This window comes from Mobula birostris, chromosome 19 (genome assembly GCF_030028105.1).
Source record: "Mobula birostris isolate sMobBir1 chromosome 19, sMobBir1.hap1, whole genome shotgun sequence".
Taxonomy (NCBI): Eukaryota; Metazoa; Chordata; class Chondrichthyes; order Myliobatiformes; family Myliobatidae; genus Mobula; species Mobula birostris.
In genome coordinates this window covers 43,651,549-43,666,733 of record NC_092388.1, presented here as the reverse complement: position 1 = coordinate 43,666,733, position 15,185 = coordinate 43,651,549, and the positions used below count along the sequence as shown (strand labels likewise).

Below are 15,185 nucleotides of genomic sequence, written 5' to 3'. Positions count from 1 at the left end.
TCACCATGAAATTTCTCTATCACACACCATTTTTGAAATCACTTATGTTTATTATTTCAATTCATAATTCAAGTCAATTAAAATGTTGCCTACAATGTAAGCTGGAAAGTTTCCTATCTTGTCCAGGCATGCTTAGGCGGCACGGCTGCTGCATGGCAGGACAGATTTTAGTAATAATTATTGGGTTCAGGACTGTAAGGATGGAATTTGCTATCACCAGGCACAAAAATTGCTATGAAGCATTTTGATACTTGAGACAGATGCTTCCCAGAATAACTAATGCCAAGATTAAGGAAAGCATTTTTGTTGGTCCACAAGTCAAACAGGTCATCAATGACAGGCAATTTGAAGAATTTCTAGTGGGTCCGGAGAAAATCACATGGAAGGCATTCAAGGAAGTTGTTGAAATTTTTCTCGGTATCAAAACCATGAAATGCAACATGTCACTAAAGATTCATTTTCTGCATTCCCATTTAGACTTCTTCCCTGCAAATCTTGGTGCTGTTAGTGACGAGCATGGTGAAAGGTTTCACCAGGATGTTGTGGTCATGGAGAAAAGATACCAGGGCAACTGGAATCCATCAATGCTGGTGAATTATTGTTGGACACTTAAGCGAGAAGCCTCAGACACTGAGTACAAATGAAAATCATTAACAAAATATTATTAACTTAGTTGAACTGTTGCAAAGCATCAGCACCATTATGCAATTAAACACATTATATTCAATAAAAGTTAATTTGTTGTTTCTTCAAATTCCTACATGATACAAGTAGTCTGAAATTATATTTGTATTCATCTTCAAGCAGTCTATCATAAAGAAACAGAACTCTGAGGAAGCAACACCTTTGAAAAAATTGGTTGTCCAGTGTTATTGGTGACATCGAATCATGTCACCAAGATTGTCACCAAGGGACTGTTGTGTATTGGAATGAAGAATTGCTGGATTCTGTGTCAAATATCATGTAAGTGACAGCATCTGTAATTACAGCACAGAGAGACTGTAATAAAAAATCCCTTTGATTGACCAAAGGACGCAAATAGAAAAAAACAGTCTAAAATGAAGAAAACACAGTGCAATATTTCGATAAGTGATTTCAGAGTCGTTACTGGATAGTGTTTTGCTAAATCACAGCATTTCATTTTTAACCTTGGTGCCTCTGACCTCTGCTATTGGAGATATATGCTACTTTCAGAAAGGACCATAGATGATTAAAGTGTAACAAAAGGTAGCGTGTACCTTGTATACAAAGATAACATGCCATGTATTATATTAAAAGATTTCTTGAATATGTATATATAGTCTCTCAGAAAGAGTACTGTAAATTTCAACAAAGGGTACAGGAATGGACATAATCACTACAGACACCCTCTTTCCACAGTCAATAAGATACCTTAATGCCATGACACAAGGTCCATCTTCCTTGCTGCTGATCCTCACTCAGGTTATCCACCTTTTTTGGGAGAAGTAGTGCAACGGGCAATATTTGTAGCCTGTTTCTTGAATTTGTCTCTGCATGCGTTTGTCCCACTCCACCTGGGAGGCAGTGTGCAATCTGATTATCCAATGACTTAATTCTCACCCTGTGAACACCAGCATTGAGCAGGTCATCACTTGATGGTTACTGTATGTATTGTTTTGTTTTTTTTTGTGTGGGGGGGTGGTTGGGGAAGTGCATTGCCTTGCTTTGGAATCTAATTAATTAAGGCAACTTTTTCTCACCCACCAGCATCGCAGCTGCTTCATTGGCAGTGAACAGGTTAACAGTCGAATCATTGTGTCGTTTGCTCCCCAGATGACTGCACTGTCTCCATAGTGAGATTTTTACCACTTCCTGCTCCTTTGTTTCTTTCAGGCAATAATTTTAAATAAATTTCCTTTCCCTCTCTCGTAAAAGATTCCATAATGATGATTTGCAAGTTCAGGTGTTATTTTCTGGCCTATGCCTTCTTTCGTTCTTAGAAAAAGGACATCTTCAAGGAGTAGTGTCTCAGAAAGGCAGCGTCCATTATTAAGGACCTCCAGCACCCAGGGCATGCCCTTTTCTCACTGTTACCATCAGGAAGGAGATACAGAAGCCTGAAGGCACACACTCAGTGATTCAGGAACAGCTTCTTCCCCTCTGCCATCTGATCCCTAAATGGACTTTGAACCAGTGAACACTACCTCACTTTTTAATATATATTATTTTGTTCTTTTGCACGATTTTAATCTATTCAAATTCCATATTCTGTGGTTGATTGATTTATTTATTATTATTTATTTTTTTCTTCTATATTATGTATTGCATTGAACTGCTGCTGCTAAGTTAACAAATTGCACAACACATGCCAGTGGTAATAAACCGGATTCTGAAAAGGTTGTCGAAAAAGGATTCCACTAGCATATTGGATCTTACTGTGCACAGTTGTATAATCAACATTCACTTTTATCTGCAGTCCTGAACTAACTCAGAACACTAAAGTTTACAACTACAAAGCGATAAATTTTCTTCTTTTAAAATTAAAAGGCAGCCAGTATCTACAATACATACAAGAGCCCATTGAAAGAAATCACAAATACATTTTAAGGAAGAAATAAATTGGTTCTTAAGCAAAACAGCAAATAAACCAAACCCATTTTGATAAATCCATTAAATGGCCCAATAGCTTGATAAACTTGTAGGAAGATGTTAATGTTACCTGCACAATGGATTTCCACACATGAATGTGTCTTAATTACCAAAAAGAAATGTGACTTTGAGATGAGGATTTACTTTCCATGAGCTTCAGTACATATTGCTAATGCATATTCTTGAAGGTTTGTAATTTTGCATCTTTCTATGCCTGCTTCCATTGGTGGTACCATTACGCAGTTTGTGCAACGAAGCACAAGGTTCATCTCCTGGATGGAGCACTCTTTAGAATCAGATTCAGAATCAGGTTTATTATCACTGGCATGTGTCATGAAATTTGTTAACTTAGCAGCAGCAGTTCAACGTAAAACATAATATAGCAGAGAAAATAAATAAGTAAATCAATTACAGTATACGTATATTGAATAGGTTAAAAATTATGCAAAAAACAGAAACTCTGTGTAAAGGGTTTCTTCTTTTAAGTTACTGCTGAGGCTCATAAAATGGCCTCTTTGTTATGTTATAATAAAATGGCTGCTCTGTGATGTTAACTGCTGGGACAGTAGTTCTCTATAGCAGCTTGTTTGGGTTATAATTACTGATAATGAGAATTGTATTCATTTGCTAACCAATTGGGATAGACGTTATTCTTTCTTGTGTGTCTGTAAGCTATTGTTTTCGTGGGCTTTGGGCAGAAGGTGTGATGGGGACAGAGAGAGGAGACACGATGTTGTAAGCTGGCCGACAGAACGGACTCCGAGCAGGAGTCCGAGGCCCAGGGTCTTCGGCAAGGAGAGGAGATGAGGACAGACTCGTGTAGAGCGTCTGGTCAACCACCGTGGTTGGTCCCAGGCGGCGGGTCAAGGAGGTCAGAGGGGATTGAATGGTGGAAAGAGGACTCCGTTAATTGAGCTCCAACGTTTGTGCACGAAGTGGTTGAACTTTGATAAGTTTGGCACCTTTTACTTTCCTTTGGTATTGTATCTCTATTAATAACATATATTTCCAGTAAAATCTATAAAGTGTAATCTGTAAATCGTACATTGTGTGCTGTCTGTTATTTGGCGGGGTGGGGCACATCACACAGCATCCACACAAACTTTATTACCCAGTTTGGCAGGGCCGAAGGCTGCTCCCCCTAGACGAAAGCGAGCTGAGCGAGCCTGAGGCTTACCAGGAGGCTACAACTTTATATTTTAAAAAAGTGAGGTAGGGTTCAAGGGTTCAATGTCCATTTAGGAATTGGATGGCAGAGGAGAAGAAGCTGTTCCTGAATTGCTGAGTGTGTGCCTTCAGGCTTCTGTACCTCCTACCTGATGGTAACAGTGAGAGAAGGGCATGCCCTGGGTGGTGGAGGTCCTTAATAATGGATGCTGCCTTTCTGAGACACCGCTCCTTAAAGATGTCCTGGGTACTTTGTAGGCTAGTACCCAAGATGGAGGTGACTAAATTTTTGACCCTTTGCAGCTTCTTTTGGTCTTGTGCAGTAGCCATCCCATATCAGACAGTGACGCAGCCTGTCAGAATGCTCTGCTCTCTACGGTGCATCTATAGAAGTTTTTGAGTGTTCTTGTTAACATACCAAATCTCTTTAAACTCCTAATGAAGTAGAGTCGCTGCCTTGCCTTCTTTATAACTGCATCGATACATTTAGTAGGCTTTGATAAGTAATAACAAGATGTGTGTATATTGGAACAAACACCAACAGATGTATTTAATCAGCTGCCCTGATTAGCAAGTTTAATGTTAGCAAGAATTATTGGTTGCTGGGAGGAAGTGTGAAAATTAGGGCAACTTGTGTGTTTTCTTTTAGTAGTTGAGAACAGAATCAGAATCAGGTTTATTATCACTGGCATGTGACGTGGAACGTGGCAACATATTAGAATCATTTGGAAATTAGGATGAGTCCAGTAAAGTTGCATTTCCCTTTCCAAAAATTATTTGTCACTGTTTTTCTTACCTTCCATTAATCTGGGAGGTTTGGATTTAAACTTGGAATGTAGCTGTATGAGTACTGTTTCCTCTATAGAAACTGACTCAACTGGCTATTATTTGTATGCTGAAACCAATGTTCTGGTTTGTTGCTGATTAAATAAACTTGTGGTGGTTGTTTATCTAAGCATAATTATATCTCAGTGAGCATGAATAATCTTGAACAACATAAGGTAACTTTGTGAAATTTTTTTTTTGCTATTCTTTAAGGGCAGTAATCTACACTGGTCAGCCATCACTAGACAATGTAACGCCTGGCTAGATTTCATTCCATTGAACACAAATGCTGTCAGATTTTGCCTGACCATCATTGGATAATGGACTGAAATTGGCTGAGATTAAGTAAACCAGATTATTAGATCTGGAAGCAAATCATATAAAGTAGAACATAGCTGTAAAATTGATGAATTCCTGGATAGTTGAGGACATATTCCAGGTGCTTCATTCTGCGATTGAATTGGATACTCTATACCTTGACATTTATTACTTGCCTTGGTTCTGTAACTCTCAAAGTATTGGATTAACATAATCTGTTAATCTTTTTTTAAATTTCTGTCAGGAGTTCAGAGGGGAGACTTCCAGAATTCCATGCCCATGATGTGGAAAGAGTGGTCCTTAGTATCTCTCTTGAATCAGGTTTAATATCACCGGCATATATAGTGAAAGTTGTTATGTGGCAGCAGCACATTACAATACATAATGATAAAAAAAATCTGTAAATTACAGATATTTATCTTTAAAAATGCTGAATTAAATACATAGTGCAAAAAGCAAAATAGTGAGGTACTGTTCATGGGTTCAATGTCCATCATGAAATCGGATGGCAGAGGGGAAGAAACTGTTCCCGAATCCTTGTGTATGTGACTTCAGGCTCCTGTATCTCCTCCCTGATAGTAGCAACGAGAAGAGGGTATGTCCTGGGTGATGGGTATCCTTAACGACGTCTGCTGACTTTTTTGTGGCATCACTGTGGTTTCTAATTGTAAAATTTCCTATCTTGTTCTTGACTTCCTTAATACAACAAATAGCTGTTGCTTTGGAGTCAAGTTCAATTAGGTTAGTCCCTTGTTTTTTTACATTGAAGTGAATCTACATTTTAGTAAGTTGTATTTTAACTTGTGTTCTGTTGGAGGTGCAATATCCTGTGTTTGAAACTTGCTTGATGGGAGCCCTCTACTGAGAAGCAGAATGGTTTCATTTATTTCAATTATGTACAGGTGTCCCCTGCTTTTCAAACGTTCGCTTTACAAAACCTCACTGTTACGAAAGACCTACATTAGTACCCTGTTTTCGCTTTCAGAAGGTGTTTTCCCTGTTACTGAAAAAATTCAGCGCACGAAAAAAATCAGCGTGCAATAAAAAGCAGCGCGCGCCCTGAGCAGCCGCTCTCCCCACATTCAGAACGGCATTCTCGCCAGCATTGCTTTAACACGAGCCTGTGAGCAGTCGTTTGCAAGATGAGTTCTATGGTGTCGGAAAAGCCTGAAAGAGCTCGTAAGGGTGTTACACTTAGCGTAAAACTAGACATAATTAAGCGTTTCGATCATGGTGAACGAAGCAAGGACAAAGTGAGTTTGGCTTCTGGAAGCTGACAAAGATGATGTTGAAGAGGTTTTGGCATCCCATGACCAAGGACGGATAGATGAAGAGCTGATGCAATTGGAAGAGGAAAGGATAACAATCGAAACCGAATGAGTAATGATAAAGTACGACTTTAATTTTGAAAGGGTACGTAGGTTTAGGGGATATTTGCGGGATGTTTTGAGTCCTTACAAAGAACTGTATGATAGAAAAATGCGCGAGGCTCAGCAGTCAAGCAAGCCTTCCACATCAGCCACAGCAGACGACCAACCTCGACCTTAGACATCGACGCAGGCAGTCATAGGAGAAGATGAGCTGCCTGCTGTAATGGAATCAGACGACGAGATGACACCCCAGTGTCCCACCACCCCAACACCCAGGCCGCGGACAGATACTGTACCGATTCGTGGAGAATGCAGCAGTAGCCAGGAGACACACAGCACATCTTTAAGAAAAAAGCCGAAATAGACATGCTAATTAATTAGGTGCTGCCCCACACGTAATTGTCGGCCCAGATCAGAGGCGATGCAATCAGCAATCGGCACTGATCTGGGCCGACAATTACTTTTCGGGCAGCACGTAATTAATTGGCATGTTTATTTTGGCTTTTTTCTTAAAGATGTGCTGGGTGCATCCCAGCTACCGCTGCATTGCTGCGTGCTTCGCGGCAAAGTATCGGTCGGCAGCCTGGAGGGTGGGGGCCACTGCACCACCCAACCTGCGACGACTCAGCCTAACACACCATCATCAGTGTGCTCTGCGCTGTCCTGATTCCGGTAAGTGATACTACACTGTATATACATTATCTCTACTTTATATAGGCTGTGTATTTTTACGTGTTATTTGATATGATTTGGCAGCTTCATAGTTTAAAGATTACTGGAGAGCGCTTGCACCGTGTTTTTGCCAACAGCGCTTGCATGAGATTTTCTGCCGATGGCGCTTGCGTGAGATTTTCGCTACGGAGATCTGTGCCGGCAATGATTGTGGAAAAGTATTTCTACTTTATATAGGCTGTGTATTTATCATATCATTCCTGCTTTTACTATATGTTACTGTTATTTTAGGTTTTATGTGTTATTTGGCATGATTTGGTAGGTTATTTTTGGGTCTGTGAACGCTCACAAAATTTTCCCATATAAATAAATGGTAATTGCTTCTTCGCTTTACGACATTTCAGCTTACGAACCATTTCATAGGAACGCTCTACCTTCGGATGGTGGGGGAAACCTGTATCCTGGGCAGTGATAACAAGGCAGAATTATTGTATTGTCTGCATTGCTGGTTTAGAAAGACGCAACCATAAGCAATCTACAGGACCACATAATTTTAGAATTTCTTTGTGGTTAAGGCCTGTGAAAACACTTTTCATTACAAGCAAAAGGAAAGCATAATTTAAAAAGCAGTACATAACTAGAAGTAGCGATCAGGAAGGTTGTGACAGAATAATAGAAGGTTATCCATCAATTTTAACAGGAGACTGCTGGGACTATTTTAAGAATGTACATAGAGGAATTTTACAGCACACACTTTAATGATGTGTGAAGTGAGGAATGTACTCCAAGCAATAAAGGAGGAATGGATTGTTTTAAAGAATTGTAGTATATGAAGTTGACAATATGCTTACTGAGCATTTTGATTTGAAGTTGATTGGTGGAAATTGTGTGTATATTTCCCTATGACTTGGAAGAGGGCCATTTCAATCCATGGAGGCAAAGCAATCCTATTCCCCATTGATTTCCCCTGTCATCTACTCTGGCCATCAAGTCTCCCGAATTCTACCACTCACCCTCACTCTAGGGATACTTATAAAGACAAATTAACAACCAACCTGCATATTTTGTGGTTTGGGACAAAACAAGAGCATCCAGGGAAATCCCAAGTTGTCACGGGATGAACTTCTGAACTCTGCACGGAGAACATCCAAGGGCAGAAATGAACATGGACTGCTGGAACTGTGAGGCAGCAACTCCATCACCTGTGTCCAAAAATAGAACTGTAGAATTGTTACTCATATTGCGTCTCTGTCAGCACTTATTGGAGCAATCCCATTGGTTAGTTCCCTCATTCTTTCCCCACAACAGTGTCAATTATTCCCTCACAAGTGCCTCTCTAATATAAATTTGAACCTGTGTTTTATTTCTGCTTTCACTGCCCTTGCAACATGACAGGCAATGAATTCCAGATCTTAACTGATCTGATCAAAATAAGTCTTCTCATCTCTCTTGTATATTTAGTTTAGATCAGTAAATCTGTGTACCTATCTAAGCCAAATATGAGAACGATAGCTTCTCCAGTCTAACTTCATTTGTGAAATCCTTCAACTCTTTGCTATTCTAATAAGTCTTCATAGCATCCTCTCTAGGACCTTCACGTGCTTCTTAAGTGTGATGACCAGACTTGGATGCAGCACCCCATTTTTGAGTGAAATGGCATTTTCTCCAGACTTCATAGTTTGTGTCACTATTTATGCATCTGAGAATCCAAACTCAAAATCAGGTCTAATAGCATTGGCATATGTCATGAAATATGTTGTTTTGCAGCAGCAGTACACTGCAATACATAATAATAAAAACTATAAATTATGGGAAGAAGTAAATATTTTTTAAAATTAATTAAGTAGTGCAAAAGGAGATACTGAGGTAGTGTTTATGGGTTCATTATCCATTCAGAAATCTGATGCTGGAGTGGAAGAAGGTAATCCTGAAACATTGAGTGTGCGTCTTCAGGCTCCCGTACCACCTCCTTGATGGAAGCAATGACAAGAGGGTAGCAATGGGTGATTGGGGTTCTTAATGGTGGATGCCACCTTTTTGAGGCATAGTCTTTTGAAGGTGTCGTCAATGCTAGGGAGGCTACTGCCCATGATGGAGCTGGCTGAGTTTACAATTTCCTGTAGCTTTTTCCAATCCTGTGCAGTGGCTCCTTTCATACCAGATGGTGATGCCACCAATTAGAATGCTCTCCATGGTACATCTGTAGAAGTTGGCAAGTGTCCTTGGTGCCATACCATTCTTCTCAAACTCCCAATGAAATATAGCTCCTTCCATGCCTTCTTTGTAATTGCTTCAATATGTTGAGCCCAGGATAAATCTTCATAGATGATGACACCCAGGAACTTGCAACTGTTCACCTTTTCCACTTCTGATCCCTCAATGAGGACTGGTGTGTGTTCCCTTGACTTCCCCTTCCTGAAGTTCACAATCAATTCCTTGGTTTTACTGATGTTAAGTGCAAGGTTATTGCTGTGAGACCACTCAACCAGCTGATCTATCTTGCTCCTCGACAGTGGTAGTGGATGATCGGGGTCCTAGAACTGAGGGTATGAACACTGATCTGAAGTCAATATGCTTTACTGACCACTTTCTCAATGTACTCTTTTATTTTCCATGCTTCCTTATCATTGCATACCCTTTAGAGTTATTTAGTCTATATTGTCTCTCATTGTGCTTTACTCTCCTCGACATTAAATGTAATTTATTAACTGTCCATTCAATCTTCTGTCCACTGACCATGCTTCTGAGTTTTATGCCATCCGCAAATTTTACTATTCACAACCATTGTGGCCCTAACACTGATCCCTAGTAAACCTTCTTGTCTGCTAACGTCTAGCTTAGAAAGCAATCTTTTACCACTGCTCTCTGCTTTCTGCCTTGAAGCCATTATCCTGCCCATATTTCTGCTGGTACTGTGGTTCTCTGAGCTCAACTTTACTCACCAGATGTTTGCGTGTGACTATAACAAAACCTTCTGAAAGTCAATCTTGATATGATTTAATTGCTCAACCTTGTCTATTATTTCATTTAAAAACTCTTCCAAGTTAGTTAAATATGATTTACCTTTAACAAATCATTATTGGTTCACACATATCAACTTAACCTCTCCAGACGCCTATTAATGCTCTCTGTGAATACTGTTTTGATTATCCTTGAGCCCATTGAAATCTTTCAGGCAGATTTCTTCAAGGTTAACCACAAGTATCATCCTTTCAGTGCTGACCAGAAAACTCGAGCCATTGAATTCCTAGATAAGATTTTAAATAGTCTTCCAGGACAAAGTATTTTAGAACTCAAAAAATGTTACATGAAACTCACTTGTAGGTGAAATGTTTAATTTATTTAATAATTTGACTGTGAGGTAATATGTTACAAATACAGATCGTGCTATGACTGCTGAAAAAAGCCTTGAAGAAAGGAAAGCTATAATCAAGATCTTGAATTTAACTGTGATGTGTGTCAAAGTGTAGCTGAATGTTATGCTACAGCTGTGTCTTCAGGTATCTTCTCCTACATACTGGTCAGTAATTTCTTCCAAATGTTCAGCAGATTAAGAACACTGCTTTCACTTCCAGCACAGGTGCAATGCTCTGTCTACAAAATCTATTCCTCTCTCAGGGACATACTCTGCAGCAGAATATTTTCATATTCACATATTATCATACAGCAATTGCTCAGAATGTTGGTTACATCCTCAGTTAGGTAATTTTTTTTTAAGCAAAACCTATGCAATTACATCATATTATCCTACCACGACCAGAAGCAGAAAAATAACCAGGAAATGATCATCTGCCTCTAAGAGACTTGGAGCAATGTTAGCAGAGAGGCCAAGCAAAGTTGTATGCTTGGGGAAATGTGAATAGTGTAAAGAATTGCAAGACACATTGGCAAAATTCTTTAGCATGCAGAATGCAGCATACCCAGCTGTGTAGGTTCATTTATCTTCAAAGATAGGTCAAATTTAGAAAAGACTAATTGGTTTAGTATATGAGGAATCAACTATTAAAAAAAAGGAAGATAGACACACTCTGGGTGGAAGAGAGATTGCCATTGCTGGCATCTCATTATAGGTAAGCCACAAGATCAATGGATTAGAAAACATGAGAGGCTGAGAGATTATAGGTATGACAACTGGATTACAAAATTGGAGCTTTTTTTCAATAGAACAAAGATGGTTTGAAGTCTTTGAAGAGGTAGCAAATAAACTACCAATAGTTCAAGGATCTTTCATTTTAAAGGCAACATTATCCAATTATATGATTTTAAGCAAATTAAGTGTTGTAGAATTTAAGTCTAAAATTCATGTTAAGAAAAACCAAACTTTATTAACTTGAGGAAAGATGACTTGTGATAGAATTGTAGTGCAGGTTAATAAACTGATAATGTGGAAGCATAACCCATGATTCCTGTTGGTCAATAGAAGCAACTCTGCATCTTCAGTCCGTGTTTGGCAAATGTGGAAGTCTCAAGTGTATTGACGGATGAAAAATAGTGAGATCTGATGCAGGGCTTGAGACCATATTGATTTCAATAGGAATTGTGTGACTCCCAACAGTAACAAGAAACACAAGTTACTTTTTTCTTAAATATGTTTGGTCAAATTTAATGTTTGTCTTTTTAGCTGTTTTCATCTAATTTTATTTTTTTTTCTTATTTTTAAAAAGGAACTATTTACCGCATTTTTGTTAATATTTCTGAATGCCAGAAATATTTGTTAACATTTCTATATGTTCATATCTTTTGCAGCTTTTGGGAGAGGGTTGGAGGGAGGGGACTTTATCCACTTCTAAAAGTTACAATTATATTTCAGAAGAAGTATAGAGAGTGGTGAGTGCATGGAATGCAGAGCCAGCGAAGATGGTATGCAATAGGGTCATTTAGGAGACTCTTAGATAGGTACATGGAGCTTAGAAAAGTAGAGGGCTATTTGGTAGAGAAATTCTAGGCAGTTTCTAGAGTAGGTTACATGGTCGGCACAACATTGTGGGCCAAGGGGCCGGTAATGTGCTGTAGATTTCTGTGTAAAAAGGGCTTCTTCACCCCACTGCTGGAGTCCCTACTGCTACATGGACCACATTACTAAAGTCCAGCACACTGCATGCTCTATTTCCATCTCTGGATCAGCTGAGTCTAGATGTACAATGACTGAAAAACCTGTGCTAGTAAGGTCTCTGATCACCTGTTGAAAGAATAAGGGAGATTTCTGATGAACTCCCCATACAGAGGATATTCTGCCATGAAAAGGGAAGTCAGTAAATACCTGGTAAAGTTTGTAAAGAGATATGGAAAATGTTATTGAAATGGAGTTACAGTACATAAATTTCATTGAGTTGAGACCTTTCCTGAAGTTTTAACTGTTTTAATTCTATTAGATCTACCACTGCTTTGATTTTTATTGCTAATTTTGGCATTTTGCATCTGATCAGCTTGGATGTTCAAACCACTAAGGTAATAAGGTGATTGCATTTCAAATGCAGTGAGACTGGTAAAGTTGGACTCGATGCATACACTTTTATGTGGCTTATAACATGCTTCAACCCGCAAGGTTGTCAGGCAGAGACAACTGTAAAACCAAACAAACCTTAGGGCAATGGATTGCTGATTTAATTGGAATCCCATTTCCATCTCAAGTAACTTCTGCTCAGCAGTATTGTTCAGAAGATGCTGCTCTGCACAGCCAGATTTTATTTTTGAAAAATATGGAATGTCATAGTTCACAGAAGTCACAGCATGAATATATCGCTTCAAAATGTCCTTCATAAGTGAAGTGGATCTAGTAACACATCTTGACCTGTACTCAAAAATAAATACATGCGGCAGATACTGTTTCATCATTTTGTTTGCACTGCAATGTCAGTGAGGTTTTAGGATTTCCCCATTACTTGCATTCCTTCATTCATATGACACCAATATGCAGAGCAATAGAGTTGTCAAAGTAATTACAATTTTTATATTTATTTTTATTAACTGGGCACTTGACATTTACAACGCATAATCATATTTAAGAGTTCTTGGACCAGACAATAAGAAAGCCCATAGGTGTTTGCAGATTGCAGGGCACACTTTATCCTCACAGAAATTAGGCAAATTGGGGAGAAGGTTATCAGGACCGTGGTTTAGGTGTGAAATAATACTGTTCCAGTTGAATCAGTGGCAGTGTTCTAATGAAGTTTAATCGTGATTAGTTACGGCATCCTTACTGGATCTCCTAAACTGAGTTTGTGGAATTCCACATAAACACTAGTTGTTGAGGTTACATCATTGAACCAAGCTCTCTGGTCAAAACCTCTACAATGGTCTTGGTTTTTGCAGTCCTCCTGACACACTAAGTGGATTATTTGAAATACCACTGAGGGTTGATTTGGTTCTCATTTTTGCCTTACTAAATCTATCTTCCTGGATCCAGCTTGGCCCCAGAAAGGTTATATTTCCAAATTCCACAGTAGGTGTAATTAATTATATAAAATTGGGCGAAATGATGGCAGTACTGAGCAGCTGACACAACATTTGTTGTTAATAGCCAATGAACAATCATTGACTTAAGACAAGGTAGGAGTTGGGAGCTCTTAGAAAATAGGCCACCATAACCAGAGCTTTTCTTTCCCCTCTTCCCTGTATTAAGATACACTTTGTCACAAACCTTATCTTCTTTAGGAATCAGAGCCTTGCCTTCATGTGCTCCCTTGCTCTTAATTTGTTGAAACCCCCAAATTTAAAAAAAAGGCTTCATCTGAGCAGATATTGAAAGTCATCTCTTTGATTGCACCTCCCAGTACAGCATCATCCAGTTGATTCTGGTGGTATTTCTTCCATTTGAAACCTCAATAAAGCTAAAAGTATCAAAAAATCCTTTGATACAACGAAACCACCTAGTGTTGTATACTGTTCAAACTAGCTATTCTGTGTACTGCCCACATTTTACAAGTTGCAAATACTGTACATATACTAATTTGATGGGGAGGGCAGCAAATCTTCACAGTGTAACAATTAACGTCACTGCAACATATAGGGTTTTGAACATGTGCAGTTGACGCAAATAGAACTGCAATCCAAATTTTTGATGCATAAAGCACACTATTATTGAACAATTTGGATCCAGCCCAAATCCTCCCCCCCCCCCCCATTGCTCTAGTCCCCACTCTGATCTTTCACTTCTCACCTGCCTATTACTTCACCCTGGGTCCTCTCCTCCTGCCCTTTCTCTTATTATCCTCTCAACTTTCCCACCCACCTGGCCTCACCTATCACCTTCCAGCTGGCCTCTTTCTCCTCCCCCCACCTTTCTATTTTCGCATCTTTCCCCTTCCTTTCCAGTCCAGAAGAAGGGTTGCGGCCTGAAAGGTCGACTGTTTACTCTTTTCTGCCTGACCTGCTGAACTCCTCCAGCATTTTGTGTGTGCTAGTTTGAATTCTGTGTAGTTTTTAATTCTGAAGAGAATCTCTCATACCAATTAGACATTTCCCATTAAATCTATAGGTGGGTCTGATATTTCAGTATTTTCTAACAAATGTAGCATTGCCAGCCTTTTTAGAAATGTCTGTAATAGAAACCCCAGATCCAGTCCTTTGCAATGATATGGAGCATATCACCTCTGAAGTTTTAAAAAAATGGGTGATAAAATCCTGCCTTGCTTGCTTATCTCAAACACTGCAGCATTCATTATCTATGTATTATCATGTTCTTTTGGTTGAAGCAATGACACCAGTTGATTTAAGCAGTGACACTGCTCTTCAAAGTGTGAGTTACATTCAGATGCAGTTAACAACGTGTCATGATAAACGCATGCATCTGTTTTTTTTTTGTTTTGTATATATAATGTGAGCCTGTAGAGTCAGGGTGTAAGAGGTTTTGCTGGCTGCTCACTCTGCAGAACCTACTCTCTCCTCGGCATTACAGGAGCTGTAAAGAAAAGAGCCATCAGGGCAATCACGGAGGCTGCTGAGCGAGCCTCCAGATGGCTGTGGATCAAGAGGCGTGATCGGTGGACCAGCGCTGCTGGCACACAAGATAGGGCCTGATCAACCTCGGCTGAGTCGCCTAGGTGAGGGTGTCTGATGTTGAAGTGCATGAAGCACCCGGTGACCCCAGGTTATATCATTGATGATGTGTCCCAGCGCATCATAGGATGTATCTCAGCATCACACTCAACTTACTGACTTCCGGTACTCATCACTGGTGCATGACCAGTACCAGCCTAAAGATTTAAAGAGAATAAAATTAGC

General features: G+C 39.4%; 1 long non-coding RNA gene across 1 annotated transcript in view; it reads left to right on the top strand.

The window, feature by feature from the left end:
• Positions 1 to 520, top strand: part of LOC140212557 (uncharacterized) — a 485,064-nt gene extending 484,544 nt beyond the window's left edge. The window contains exon 5 of the long non-coding RNA XR_011889745.1: positions 478 to 520. This is a non-coding gene — a long non-coding RNA (uncharacterized lncRNA). The remainder of the gene's footprint in view (positions 1 to 477) is intronic.
• The last annotated feature ends 14,665 nt before the right edge of the window (positions 521 to 15,185 follow it).